General features: G+C 44.7%; 1 protein-coding gene across 1 annotated transcript in view; it reads left to right on the top strand.

Annotated features, from left to right (window-relative positions):
- St6gal1 (ST6 beta-galactoside alpha-2,6-sialyltransferase 1) overlaps positions 1-15,159 on the top strand; it is a 132,404-nt gene that overhangs the window by 32,603 nt on the left and 84,642 nt on the right. Inside the window, exons 2-3 of the mRNA XM_051150779.1 lie at positions 9,582-9,723; positions 9,846-9,972. The gene's annotated coding sequence lies outside the window, so the exon portion shown is untranslated. The remainder of the gene's footprint in view (positions 1-9,581; positions 9,724-9,845; positions 9,973-15,159) is intronic.

A 15,159-nucleotide genomic window follows, 5' to 3' on the forward strand; every position in this document is an offset into this window, starting at 1 on the left:
GAACATGGTAGAGAGAGGGTTGCTTTCTCAGTACCTACTTTTAATAGAAGCTACTCAATAAAGAGATATCATTGGAAAGTTTTACCACAAAGAATGTTAAGTAGTCCTACCTTGTGTCAATACTTTGTGCAACAGCCATCAGGGATAATTTGTAAGAAATTTCCTCAATTCATAATTTACCATTATATGAATGATATCTTATTGGCTGATTCAGATGTGAGTATATTAGAAAATATTTTTGATGGAATAAATAGAACCTTGTCCTGTTGAGGATTACAGATTGCTCCTGAAAAAATACAAAGCGGAGAGTCTGTTGATTATATAGGATACAAAATAAGCCTACAGAAAATTAGACCGCAGAAAGTACAAATCGGGAGAGACCAATTAAGAACTCTTAATGATTTTTTTTTTCTAGACAGGGTCCCTCTGTGTTAGCCTTGGCTATCCTGGACTTGCTTTGTAGACCAGGCTGGCCTCGAACTCACAGTGATTCCCTGCCTCTGCCTCCTGAGTGCTGGGATTAAAAGCATGTGCCACCAAGCCTGGCCTTTTTTTTTTTTAATGATTTTCAAAAATTGCTTGGAGATATTCCTGGCTGCAGCCTATAATTGGTTCGACTGTCCAAGAGCTAAGTAATTTATTTCAAACCTCAGAAGGTGATAAAGACTTAAATAATGCAAGAAAACAATCAGCTGAAGCTCAAAAAGAATTGGCCCTGGCAGAAAGGAAATTACAAGATTCATATATAGATGGCCTTGATCCAAAGAAGGCCTGTATTTTGGTTATCTTGCCTTCTATTCATTCTCCCACAGAAATTCTTATGCAGAGGGAAGATTGTACCTTAGAATGCATATTTTTACCACACACACACACACACACACACAAAAAAAAATAAAATCAAAAAATTAAAAACCTATATAGAAAACGTTTCTGAATTGATCATAAAGGGAAAAATGAGACTTTGCCAATTAGTTGGAATAGATCCAGCTGAGATTGTAGTGTCTTTTACTGATGCCGAGACTGCCTCATTATGGGCAGACAATGAATACTGGCAGAGAGTTTGCAGTGAAATTTTTGGAGAAATTAACAACAGATACTGAATTAGATCAGCTTGTCTATTTCAAGGACATCCTAACTTCAGAATGGAGAACAGGAAATGTGTTACCTGGGGTAGAGATTTTGTATATGTTCTTACAGGAAAGGAAAAATTATAGGTTCCGTCAAAACTGATAAAAGATAGATATGACAGAAGAAGACACCCTGAAAATCTTACACACACATGAGAGAGAAATGATATCACTGCTCTAAAAAAGCCAGCCAATCTCCTTAAAAGTGGCGCTTCCATGGGAGGACTGTTGCCAAACGGTAATTAGCCTAAGAGATATGTTCTGACGGTCTAAGTAAGGACCCAGGGTTGGGCAGGGAGACAGACATGTAAGCAGCATACCTCCAGCATCAAAAGCTTTTGTATGCTGACTGAATTGAGCTGTCACTACTCTGGCAGCCACTTTCACAGGGGACAGGTGGCGGTCACACCTGATACAAAGAGACACAGAGGACTTATAGGTGACAAAATACACATCAGTCTAGTCAGGTCCCAGAAACTCAAAGGCTACAATTCATATGCTTAAAAAGGAAGCATCCATCCCCTACGGAAAGAAAGGGTAAGACAAAAACAAATCTAAAAACCCAAGTACAAGCTGCCTAGCATATGCATAAACTCTAAATTAAATGAGAGTTTATATGAAGTTTATTTAAAACTTAATGTCTTTTCTTTTGCTCAGGGCAACTGGCTTGTCTGTAAACTGAGATACGTTTTCTCGGGAAACAGGTAGCAGCCTGGCCTCTACATTAGGCACCATGGAGCCTAGAGAAGGACATTTAGAACTATACAATCTTGTTTTGATTTTAATTAGATAATGTTTGTATGTTCTTTGGCAATGGTAATATTATACTTTCTCTTTCAAAGAGGTCAAAATGAAACAGATCTGGATGAAAGGGAGACTGCTAACTTAAGTCAGTCTATATGTACGTGAATTTGAACTACAGAACAAGCAGGTAACATGTATTGCTAATCCCATTACATAGGAATAGCTCCGAGATTGGCTGAGACATGAATGGATGTCTATGCATAGCCAGTGCTTCTTGTTAATTATAGAATCCCCAATGATTTATTATTAGATGCCATTCTTTGTGTGGCATGAACGAAGATTTACAGATGTTTTTCTTCTGCTCATACAAAGAACAGAGAACCAGCCTTGATTGTTCTGTGCATCCTGCACACCTCATACATTTAAAGTTTTAAGATTCTAATGCTTGTGAGAAATTATATGTTTTCAGAACAAAAGAACCAGACACTGACACTGACACTGGGTCAGACCTGGTAGGATTCATTCTCCAGCATGCTGAGACATTGAAATCCTGTATCCTTCATGTTCCAGCCACAAGTGATTTGGTTGCTCTTCCTCATGAGAATAGAACAGCTTCGAAGAAAGCTCCTGATTCCAATTGGTCCAGCATTTCAGACTGTTCCATATAGGACTTCTGTTAAACCTGGAATGCCTTAACATTTAGAGACTGAACCATAAATGTTATTCCTAGGTTGTTTACCCATTTTTCCAATTTTATTTGGGCCCTTAAAAACATATTATTCATACCAAATAAGCGGAAAGAAGCCTTAGTAAGAGAGTGATGCCCCATTTCCCTTAAGGGGGGTTGGGTAAGGTTTTGGTTGTTTTCTTGGGCTATGGATGTTCATTTTCATTGGGAGTTTGTTTTGTTATTATTGGCCTTATTCAGAGAGAAAACAAGATTGAACTCATGGTTCTCCTTCGTTTCCTTTATCTTTCTTTCTTAGGTACGGAGGTAGGAGTTTAAAAGAAACGGGGAGTTAGCCAGGCATGGTGGCACATGCCTTTAATCCCAGCACTCAGGGGGCAGATGCAGGTGGATCTCTGTGAGTTCGAGGTCAGCCTGGTTTACAAAGTGAGTCCAGGACAGCCAGGGCTACACAGAGAATCCCTGTCTTGAAAATCCAACAACCAACCAAACAACCAACAACAAGAACAACAAAAAGGAGGTGGGCGGGGAATATAAAAAACATATAGGAAAGATTAGACAAAAAGTAGATTATTGAATCTACTCCTCAACCTAAGGCCTTAATTGTTACTCACATATAGGGGTTATTTTTAATTCATTGTTATAGAATTCTAATTTAAGATTATTCTTCACACACATTATATATATATATATTTCTACCCTAATATGAGGTATTGTACATATACAACTCGATTATGATGCACGGTTTATTTTCAATACTTTGAAAATATTACTGTAGGCTGTTTAGGATAATTAGTAATACAAGTTGATTTTTAGTTAATCAACTCATGGTCATATCAAATACTACTCAATTTTTATCACAAGAATATACATCCTAGGTTTAACAGATAGATAAGGTAAAATAGATAAGGTCTTCAAAAATCTCAGAGACCTACAGAGTATGGCATTTAAAGATAACTTTTATTGTTTTGAGGATTCTTTGACAATGAGACAGGTTAACTCCTGATAACACCCAGCCTGCCAGCCGGGCGTGGTGGCGCACGCCTTTAATCCCAGCACTCGGGAGGCAGAGGCAGGCGGATCGCTGTGAGTTCGAGGCCAGCCTGGTCTACAAAGTGAGTCCAGGATGCCCAAGGCTACACAGAGAAACCCTGTCTCGAAAAACCAAAAAAAAAAAAAAAAAAAAAAAAAAAAACAAAACACCCAGCCTGCCTCAAAGAAGACGATGAGCATTACAGAATCTCCTTATGGAGATGCCTTCAGATGTGGCAAACAAGCCACTGGGCAAAATGTCCTCGTTTTCTGCCACAGACAAAATTCTGCCTGAAATGGGCAAACTTGGATGCAGCTGGAGTTGATGGCCAAACTCTGCCAAGATAGAGTAGGCAAGTCCTCAATAGTCCCTGCTTCACAAATACGTCTGTCAGATGTATTGGTCCAGAAGGCTGGAGATGATGCTCCTATGTTATAGAGAATTTTGGGTGACTATTCTGGCAGCAAACTGTCTCTGTTTATATTTTCATTTTGGAAGCTGTCAACCTACACTTTTTGTTTATTCAGTTAATTAACTTTATTCCTTCTCAAGTCTTTGATGGGGTTGAAGACAGCAAAACAGTACAAGGAGGATCAGATTGGCAAGTGATGGGGACATATTTAGGTTTTGAGGCCATAGGATTAGAGTAGTTTAGTTTACTAGTGGATTAGTAGTAGTTTAGATTCTGCCCAACGTAGTGTTTGCAGCTTTCTTTCTTTATTTATTTTGGTTTTTTTTTTTGAGACAGGGTTTCTCTGTGTAGCCCTGGATGTCCTGAACTTACTTGTAAACCAGGCTGGCCTAGAACTCACAGAGATCTGCCTGCCTCTGCTTCTCGAGTGCTGGGATTAAAGATGTGTGCCACCATGCAGCTTTAAAATACACTACAGTCTCACTGTATCAGTGATTGGCTTCCTGTATCAGTCATTGGCTTCCTAGACCACACAGATAAGTTAATTGCAACAGAGGACAGTACGGTGAGGCAGGAAGATTCAAACAGCACCGACCCAGAAGAAAGCGTTGGCTGCCATGCCCCAGGAGAAAAAAAAAATACAAAACAAAACAGGAAACCAATTCAGATGTCAAACCCAGTGAGTGAGTCTTGTGGGATCTGATGGTGGTTAGGAGAGAGCTAATGGGAGAAACAGGTAGAGTTTGGAGTATGGACTGAGAGCTTCATGGAGGCTGGGAGGACACACAGGCTGCTTGGGGATGCGGAGCCTATGTAAGGGGACCAGTGACTTGCCCAGTGTGTGTAACAAGTCTTAGCAAACTTACGGGGCAGTACTTTGGCAATCCCAGTTGGTCCACAAGCCTGTGATTGCTGCAGACTTAGAGCCTGGGAGAGACTGTTTTGGTGGGGTAGTTCAACTCATCCAAATTCCATCTGTCTCTGGGTTTGATGGTTTCCTGTCTGCCTCTCCCATCTTTGGCTTGGGTATATATGCTTGCCAACTTCATCCTCCAGCATGTCCCCTACGGTTCCTTCCTCCATCTTGTCTGTGTCATTTGCTTAGCACAGGCTTCTGCTACTTTTATTCACCCACAGAGCCTATCCCTAATCTTTGAAACAGTGTCTGGCCAGCCTACTTCTTTTATGTAACTGTCCTTAAAGTTCTACCCTTCATCCACCAGGGCAGGCCCAAGACTATGACTGACTTGTATCTTTTCAGAAATGTTGGAAGCCTGCAATCTATTTACTGAAGGATTTGGAGAGACCTACAGCGCCCCCTCAGGGCCCTGCTAGCTGTTGGGGGATAAAACACAGGGTGTATCTACCCAGATAGTCAGCTAGGAAAGGCCAGGAGAATGGCTCCCTATTGCTGGTGACATGGGTGTGTGGTCTCAGATGGGGGTGTGTGGTCTCAGATGGGGGTGTGTAGTCTCAGATGGGGGTGTGTGGTCTCAGATGGGGGTGTGTGGTCTCAGATGGGGGTGTGTGGTCTCAGATGGGAGTGTGTGGTCTCAGATGGGGGTGTGTGGTCTCAGAAATCCAGCCATTCGTTTGGACAGATTACCTGGTGAATTATCTATTTCTCACTAAATAAAAGTGGCCTAGAATAAAAGAAGGCAAGCTGGCCGACTAACTACAGAGAGAATATAGGGGTGGGGGTTTCCCATTAAGCAGTAGGCTGGGGAGCCAGCCAGCTGCCAGGGTTCCCAGGCCCTGGGGAAGGCCCCTTCTTGCAATCTGGATGCTGCTCTCCCCTGGCTGGGAGCATGCAGCACTTTCTTCACTGGCTGCCTGCCTTCACCTCAGTGCCTCTGGCTGGCTTCTGGTGTTTTGTTGTCATTAATTATACATAGCAGTAAGGTGCCCAAGGCCTCCAGTAACTCTTTTTTTAGCATCACCTGCTGCCTTTACTGTGTTCTGCCCTGAATCTTGGCAAAGCCTTGGTATTTCCAGCACCGCAAATGGCAAGGCAGGCTTCAGTTTTCTGTTTCCAATCACTTGCCTTCTCTCTCTTTCTCATTTGGACATTTCTTTCTGTGTTTTGACCACTCTTTTCCTCTGTGTAACAGCCCTGGCTGTCCTGGACTCACTTTGTAGACCAGGCTGGCCTTGAATTCATAGAGATCTGCCTGTCTCCCAAGTCCTGGGATTAAAGGTGTGCACCATCATGCCTGGCTAGCTAGCATTAAGGATCTTAACTTACGTGGAAGCTGAGCCTGTTGTGAGCACGAGAAAGGCCAACCCAGACCCCCGGTACCCCATATTCGTTTCCACTGGTGAGTTTGTGGTGTGAAGGAGGGAGCACCTCTCTAGCACAGAGGCCTTGGAGGTCACATCTTTCCACTCTGCAAAAACCTGAGAAATTTGGAAAGTCTTTGACCCAGCAATTTGATTTCCCAGACTGTGGCTTAAGGAATTAATTATGTGTTATACACACACACACACACACACACACACACACACACAGAGAGAGAGAGAGAGAGAGAGAGAGAGAGAGAGAGAGAGAGAGAGAGAACATGGGTTCTAGAAGGGGGGATGGGGTCGAGCAGGTGGGGGCATCCCAGAGGCCTCTTGAATTTAGCAGATGCTCTTATTGAATTGCCAGTGTAGTGTCTTCTCACTTAATTTCAGCCCAGCAAGTCTGCAGGGCTTAGGGCTTGCTTGGGATGTTTTCTGTGTAAGGATCTATAAACGCACTTGGCTGATTTCTTGCAAAAAAACAAAAACAAAACCCAAAAAAGACCCCCACACTAAAAATTAAACAGACCCAAAGTCTGAACATTTCAACAGTTAGAATATCTGACATTGTGGAGCTTCATATTAGATTTTAAATTTTCAGTATCATATATATTTTATGTACGTATCCTTCACAAAAAAAAAAGAAAAGAAAAGAAAAGAAGAAAGAAAAGAAAAATGCACGACAGAGTTGAAATGTAAAACCAGTTAGCTTTCATCCTTTTGCGTGACTCGTGACCTTTGCCCACGTCCACGCCTTCTCACCCTTTGCTATTACCCTTTGTTGCTCTCGCGCTCACGCCTGCATGCTGTTCTGTGCCCACACGTACGTTTGTTTACATATAAGCATACATTATTGGCTAGGTTCCACACTCTGAGACTATGTGATCTTGTTCAGTGCTGTTCATTCCAGGCATTCCAAGTTCTTTCGTTTTCCTCAAAATTTTGTGGTTTCATTTTTTTAAAGAGCTAAATATCATGTGTACATGCACCTCCCTAATTTTTATCATTCACCTCCCCTCCCCCTAATTTTCATCCATTTATCTGTTGATGGGCCAATAGGTTGGTTCCAATTGTTTGCTATGGTAAATAAAGCAGCAGTAAAAAGGAGGTACAAAAATCTCCAGGGTAAGGCAAGGAGTTCTGGGCATCTGCCTGGGGTGAAATAGCTGGGTCATATGGTATTTCTATTTTTATTCTTTGGGTTTTTTTTTTTTTTGAGAAATATTCCAACTGACTTCCACAATGGCTGCATTAATCTGCACCTCCCACCAGCAGTGAATAAGGACCCTTTTCTCTCCACATCCTCTTCAACATTTGTTGTCAGATTTGTTGATGGCAGCCATTCTGACTAGGGTTAGATGGCATCTCAAAGTACTTTTAGTTTATGTCTCCCTGATGGGAAATATAAGACTCCTAAAAAATATTTGTTGGCCCTTTGCATTTCTTTGTTTTCTTTTTTGAAAACCATCTATTCAGGTCCTTTGCCTATTTGTTAGCTGGAGATTTTGTTTCCTTGGATTTCAATTTATGCAATTCTTTGTAATCCTGGGTATTAGCTCCTTGTCTAGTGTGTAAGCTGTGGGGATTTTCTCCTGTTCTGTGGGCTGTGTGTGTGCCCTGTTGGTTGTTCTCACAGCTTGTGCTTGCTTTTTATTCTGTTACTAGTTGCAGTTAGCTCCTTGCTACGGGTGTTCTGTTTGAAACGGCCTTGCCTACCCTTATGCTTCCTTGCGGAAATGAAGGTGTTTCCGGTTTTATGTAGAGAATTTTGATCCATTTTGAAGTGAGTTTTGTCTAAAGTGGGGCAGTGGATCTAATTTCATCTCCTGCAGGTGAAAATCCAGCGTTGGCAGCCCCATTTGCTGACCAGCCCACCCCTCCCCACTCCCCGGCTGTTTTTAACCTCCATTGTTAAAATTTAAGCGGGCACAGTGTGGCATTTACTTCTGCATCCTTTGTTCTATGATATTGCTCTTCCTATTTTGATGCCAGTACCAGGCAGCCTTTGTCATTACAGTATCACTACTATACAGAAGTGCACAATATGTAGAAACTATACAATGCTATACCTGAGGCCAGGTATTGCGATGCTCCAGCTGTGCTCTTACTCTTTGAGACTGCTTTAGCTACTCATGGTCTTTTGTGCTTTCATATGAAGTCTTGAACTGCCTTTCCCTAAACTTGTGAGATATGGCATTAGGCCTTGCATGAGATCTGTAAATTAATTTTTGGTAGCACAGCTGCTTTGACGACATTCATTTTGCCCATCCAGGAGCAACTTGGGTGTTCTCTTGATTGTTTAGTATTTTCTGTGCTCTCCTTTTTCAGTGTCTTGCTGTTTTTGTTGTAGAGGTCTTTTGCTTCTTTGTTTTGATGTATCTCTAAATAGTTAATTTTTGGTGGTGGTGGTGGTGGGGGTGATAAAGCTTCAAATACTATTTGCAATGGACACAAGATGAATTAGTGGGGGCTTAAATGCCAAACCCTTGAGGCTCATGTAGAATAAATATATAGTCCAGCTATGTAGGGCACTGCACATAGACCACGGGGGACCCAGGGGCATGTGCCTATTATGTAACCATTAAGCGACACTGCAGAACGCCATGAGAACTCACACTGAACCACGCCTCACCTTTTCTTATCTTTATTAAAAATCTGGCTGACCGAAAAAAGGGCAAAAAACAAGCATCAGAAAGGATATGCCTCTCATGCGCGCTTTTCTTGGGTAGCGCAATAATAAGTTAACTTTCTTTTCACACACACACACACACACATATAAATGGAACCTAAATTTCTCTGTTACAAGGTAAAATGCAGTTACTTAAAATTTCACTCTATCTTCTCAGATGTAATCTATGGAGCGAAAAATCAGACCCAGTCAGAAACACTTTCCAGAGTGAATGAGAAACTGAGTTCACATTTGTAAGAGCAGAAACAGGATGCTGCGGGTGGGGAGACTGAGGGTTGATGAGATTAGCAAAACTGCAGGCTTTGTCTGGACACAGGACTTAGGGCTGCATCTGACGATGTCGTCGTCTTACCCTACCTTTCTCGGTACTAACACTGAGTAGCGCATTCAGCTGCTCTTGTAGAGTCTGTTTTACTGAATTTGTTACTCAGACTGGGCAAAACCAAGTGGGCAGGAGTGAACAGAAGGCCAGCTGAAGTCATGTGGGGAGAGATGTGCTCTGAGGAGGGAGGTGGGAGCAAGGGTGGGAGGGGAAGGGTGTCTACTCTCTTGTTTGTGTTTATAACTGTGCCTCTGAGCTCAGCTTGCATTTTCACTTTTCCCTGCAGGCAGGGGTAGAGCCAACTGTGCCACGCTCAGCAGCCAGTGTCCCAGAGAGAAGCAGTCAGTGCCTGGGAAGGCAACTGAAATAAACTGGCCCCCTTGAGCCTTTCCCAATACCTGGGACCTGCTTTCCATCCCAATCCTGAGGTAAGAACCCTTAACCACAGCTCAAAGGAGAGGGCACAATGCTTCTTGGGGGAGAGGCGATGGGAATTCTCTAAGGCTCAGGGAAGGAGTTGTTTTTAGTCAACCATCTGCTTCTATCTCAGATCACACAGAGGCAGAGTCACTGGAGGCCAAAGGGTTTGATTTGCCACCGCAGAGCTTCCAGAATCTTCCATTTTCTCCATTGCAAAGAAAAATTGGAACCCTAAGGAGAATGAACTTGTCCTCAAGGTAAGACTCCAGCAGATTCTGATGGATGCTCTCATGCTCTGTTCTGCACAGGAAAGCGAGCTCCCAGGAAACTAATCCATATCCACACACACACACACACACATACACACACACATACACACACCAACCTAAGAGACAAGGATAATAGAAATTATGCAGGGAGGTTATGGCAGAGCATTCCAGTAGGTTCACCAAAAGCCATTTTAATAAATTTAGATGGGTTCTGAATACAAAGGTAATAAGTACTCCTCAAACATTTGGAAGGAAAGAAAACGGGGTCCAAAGACTGCTCTGTTAGGGCTCTTCTTACGCTACTACAGGACGTTGGAACATTCCGCATGGAGGTGGAAAGATGACCCTAGTGGGGCCTGGAGCATCTGCTTCTCTAGAAACTCTCCAGAACTGCTTTGAAGTATCCAGGAATTTTTTACCCAACATATTTTTATTGATTTTTTTTGAGAATTTTACATAATGCATAGTCAAACTCCCCATGGTCAGCCCCTTAAAGAAAGCTGTCTGGCCCCTCTCCCCCACGCCTGCCAGAAACCATCAACTGTGAAGAGCTACACTTCAGCACCCTTATCACAGTTTTGAAGAGTTCTCTTCAATGGCTTCCTGTCTAGACGGTTCGGAGGTGGGGTGGATTGGGGGAAAGGGGGGAGATGGTCACAGAAGCCTTCTATGTCTCTCATTCTCAACTTTTGAGTCTGCAGCACCCAAGGATTTTTACAAACTGTTTGTTATAAATTTGTAAAGCCAAAACAGAATAAAACATTACCCATCCCGCCTCCACAAAAAAAAAAAAAAAAAAAAAAAAAAAAAAAAAACAAAACAGCAACAACAACAACAACAACAAAAAAAAAAAAAACACAAGACAAAACAATACAAAACAGTTTGCAAACTAAAATGGACCATTCTGGGAAAGTAATATATTGTCATGGAAACTGGAGAAGCCACACAGCAGGTTTTCTAGAAATCTTTTTCTTTGGGTGGTGCTGGAGTTCAAGCCTAGGGTCTTGCTTGTGCTAGGCAGATGCTGTGCCACCCACCGCCTCTTGAGTCTTCCCCTGTTCATAGGAGGTGCTCAGTAAACACGAGCTGGGTGTGTTGCGACCTGTTTGCAGTGTCTCATGGGTAGCTATGAGAGTCCAGCCACATCATGGTGATGAAACTGTCTGGTTTTGCCCTGCTGCAGGGAGGGAGTTAAGCCACCAGGAAACTTTTGGTTTATTGATGGAGAGAAACTGGCTGCATTTCCCTCTCCGACTGACATCTTGGGGGCTCCTGAATTATTGATTCCCTTTCATAAAGGCAGATGAAAGCCCTCCATTTACTGACAAACATCTGGGGTGCATTTTCTTTTCGGAAAAGTTGAGAGGCTGGTCAGAGAAGTGTGAAGAGGAAGGCTGGCAACACTGGATGTGAAAGCTAGGACCCGCCAAGCCGGGACCAGCCGAGTCAGAGCTTTCGACTCATAATCTCTGAGGGAGGGCGAGGTGACTTCCTGCCCAAACGCGCAGTTTCAACAAAAGCCTCTTTTTCTTGGCAAGGCCCTACCCTCAGCAGATGAAAGCTAATTAAATTAGCATAGTGGAGTCCTGGGCCTCTGCTCTTCTTCTTTCTGAGTTTTCTGGCTTTCGCTTTGCACTTCTTCCACCTGTCCCTAAAAGGTTCAGGGGCAGGGTGAGACATCAGTGACATTCCAGTTTGTTTTTGTGGTTCAGGAAATTAGGAAGGGAGGAAGGGTCACAGTTTTCCTCTGGCCCTTAACTTAGGAATCCAGGCCACCTAGCAGCCGGTAGTGGTCAGCCCTTGAGGTGAAGCTCTGGGGTACTGGGGGCCAGAGGCCGGCCTGGCCCCTGAGGCTGCCTGACCTCTGAGCTATTGTATTTAATCAACAAGGGAAAGTGATGGTGGCCTGTGGCTGGCAGCCTTGTCTTTGCCTTTCCTAGGCCATCCCCTGCATAGCTGCTGAAGATTGGGTACTCCTCCGAAGCAGGCTGTAGTTTTTTTGGGTGTAAGCCTCCTATCTCGTCAGGGTCTTGGTTTTCCCGTCTCGATGCTGATGCAGACGGAGAAGGTCTTACTCTAAGGACTGTGAGGAATCTTTGTGAGGTAAGAAAGGGCAGGGCATGGATTGAACCCCCCCATGCTCTCTGCTTTGGCTGTGTGCCTTCTTACCTCTGCACCCTCTGGCATTGTGTCTGAGCACCCATGTCTCAGATAGGGAAACTGGAGCTTGTGGACGGAGGATAAGTGCCTCTCAGAGCTGCCGAGTGCCCTTCACAGCAAGCGGTCATGCAGGCATGGGTTCCCAAGCCAGCTTCAGGAAGTGTTTCTTCTCCTAAGGGAGTGTTAGTTATTTCTGATTTCCTGTGAAGGGGGTGCGGGGTGGGGCAGTGGTGTTTGCAGATCTCCCAGGGGCTCTGCCTAGTGCTGAGGGAGAACATCATGATCAGGAGACCATGCTCACCGCAGCCTTTATTGATAGATACCAGGAGGTGAGCCTGCCATCATATGGGTCCAGCCCTCCCTGCTGCCTAGAAATAGGGCGTCAGAGTTCTCAGATTTCTTTGCAAGGGTTGTATGGTGGATATGTTTTGTTTTCCTCTGTGACCCTCTGGAGGTAGGGTCCACATAGGAGAGAGAACATAAGGCAATTTGTCTTTCTGAGTCTGGCGTACTTAGCTCACCACAACTATCTCTGGTTCTACATATTTTCCGGCAAGTGTCCTGCTTCCTTCCTTTTCCTTTTGTGGCTGCATAAGTCTGCTGTGTAGATAGCCAGACCACCTTTTCCTCAGTTGACGGACTAGCCGGTTCCACCTCCTTGGTATTGTGAAGGGTGCTGTTATCAACATAGATGTGTAAGGTGTTTCTCTGGTGTGTTGACTGACCCCTTCGGGAACATACCTGAGATCGGTCTATGTGACCCATACGGTAGTTCTGTGTCATTTTGCTGAGACGCCTCCATATAGATTCAGCAGTGGTTATACTGTTTACACACTCATCAGCATGTGCTTAATGGCTCCTTTTCCCTACATCTTCATCAGAATTTGTTACTGTTTGTTTTCTTGGCTTGGATGGGATGGAGTTTCAAACTAATTTTAATTTGCATTTCTCTGGTGGCTAAGGACACTGAACATTTTAGAACATATATGCTGCCTGTTTGGTTCATTGACATCGCATTTGTTGCCTGAGGTATACTTGGGAAAGACTGCCTCCCATCCGGCAGGCTGTCCATGTACTCTAGGGATTGTTCTCTTGGTTGGACTGAAGCTTCTAGATTTCATTTCAACCCTCAGGATTTTTTTTTTTTTTTTCCCTCAAGACAGGGAGCCCTGTGTAGCCCTGGCTGTCCTGGACTCACTTTGTAGACCAGACTGACCTCGAACTCACAGCGATCCGCCTGCCTCTGCCCCCCCCCCCCCCACCCTGAGTGCTGGGAGTGCTGGGATGAAAGGGGTGTGCCACCATCCCCGGCTTCAGGATTACTTCGTGTGCTGTTGGAGTTATGTTCAGAAAATACCCCAGGCAAGAAGCCATAGGTCTAGTTTCACATGTATTTATTGTCTACTATATGGGAGCCAAATGGCCAAGTCTACTTGGGCAAGAAATTCTGGCCCATCCTTGGGTACACAGATCTGACAGGATAAGCGGGGGTGAGGGGGGGGCAGGTGAACTTCCTTGAAGCAAGACATAGGCTCTCCTTTCTGCTGGACCCATGCACCTCCCGCTTGTTTTTCAAGGACTCTAGCTGGGTGTGGTGGCGCACCCCTTTAATCCCAGCACCCAGGAGGCAGAGGTAGGCAGATCTCTGTGAGTTCGAGGTCAGCCTAGTCTACAAAGTGAGTCCACGACAGCCAAGACGACACAGAGAAACCTGGTCTCGAACTCACCTCTCTCCCCCCAAAAAAGAACTCTAAAAGCAGAAACTGCCTCTGCAGCTGCTGTGCATCCCCAGGTGTCCAGACCTCTAACCCCACTCTGAAGTGTTTGGTCTCCCACTAAGCAAGACAGGGAACGCTGGCTTGTTTTATGTCAACTTGACACAAGCTAGAGTCACTTAGGAGAGGTGACATCAGGTAAGAGAATTCCCCTACTGCATTGCCCTGTGGGCAATTCTGGGTGCATTTTCTTAATAGAGGATTGATACAGGAGGGCTTGGTTCACTGAGGGCGGTGCCACCCCCTGAGCTTGTGGTCCTGGATTCTCTAAGAAAACAGGCTGAGCAAGCCATGAGGAACCAGTAAGAGCACCCCTGTATGGCCTCTGCATCAGCTCCAGGTTCCTGCCTTGAATTCCTGTGCTGGCTCTCCTTGATGATGGCCTGTGCTGTGGAGATATAGCTCTCTCCTCAAGTTGCTTTGGTCATACTGTTTAGAGACCTCAAGTAGGACACAAGGGAGAAAGAGGGGCCACTGAGGGGAGGAGGTAGAATGGCCAGGGGATGCTGGAAAGGCACTGTCAGCTGGGGTTGGGGTGGGATCATGGGGTGTGGGTTCACGGAGAGTCGAGACCCCTTCTGTCTGTGGCACCCAGAGAGCGTGAGAAGGAGGAAAGCTAGATTCTGCAGGGTGCTTGCAAAGCATAAAATAGGGTTGGAAGTTCTTTCACCTCCTTCCTTGGGAGAAGCAGAGACCCAGAAAGAGGAAGGCCTCATTTATTGCTGGTTTCCTGACTGACCAAGGTCTGTCTCATCAGGCTCTCCTGGCCAAGCAGAACTCTGTTCAGGAGCCTAGCGCTGCTGCCTTCCTGCCCCAGACTGCAGTAGGCTTTGTGGCTACTGGCATCTGGAGCAAGGACAACCCAGGATGGGGAGGTGGCATCTTAGTTACTAGAGATCTCAGCATCCTTCCATCCCCCGTACCTGACTTCTTCTTTCAGGTCTTCCTTAGCGTCTGCTTTTGCTAGGATCTACCACCTAAGTCTTCAAGGGGGGGTCTAAGTGCTGAGCTTTGGAGGTGTAGGATGCTGACTTGACAGCTGCAGATTCCCCCCCGCCCCCACCCCCAGGCCCTGGAGGCTTTCCGATCCAGCTTCCTCCTGTATCAGATAGGCTGAATTGGATTGAAGATTAATAATTCACATATGGCTTTTTTCTCTTTATCATGCTTCCTCTACTTTTACCTAGGAACGACTGATAGACAGCAGCCGAGGTATATCTGAATTTCACAACTACTGCCA

The sequence above is a fragment of the Acomys russatus genome, chromosome 8, assembly GCF_903995435.1.
Source record: "Acomys russatus chromosome 8, mAcoRus1.1, whole genome shotgun sequence".
NCBI classification, from domain to species: domain Eukaryota; kingdom Metazoa; phylum Chordata; class Mammalia; order Rodentia; family Muridae; genus Acomys; species Acomys russatus.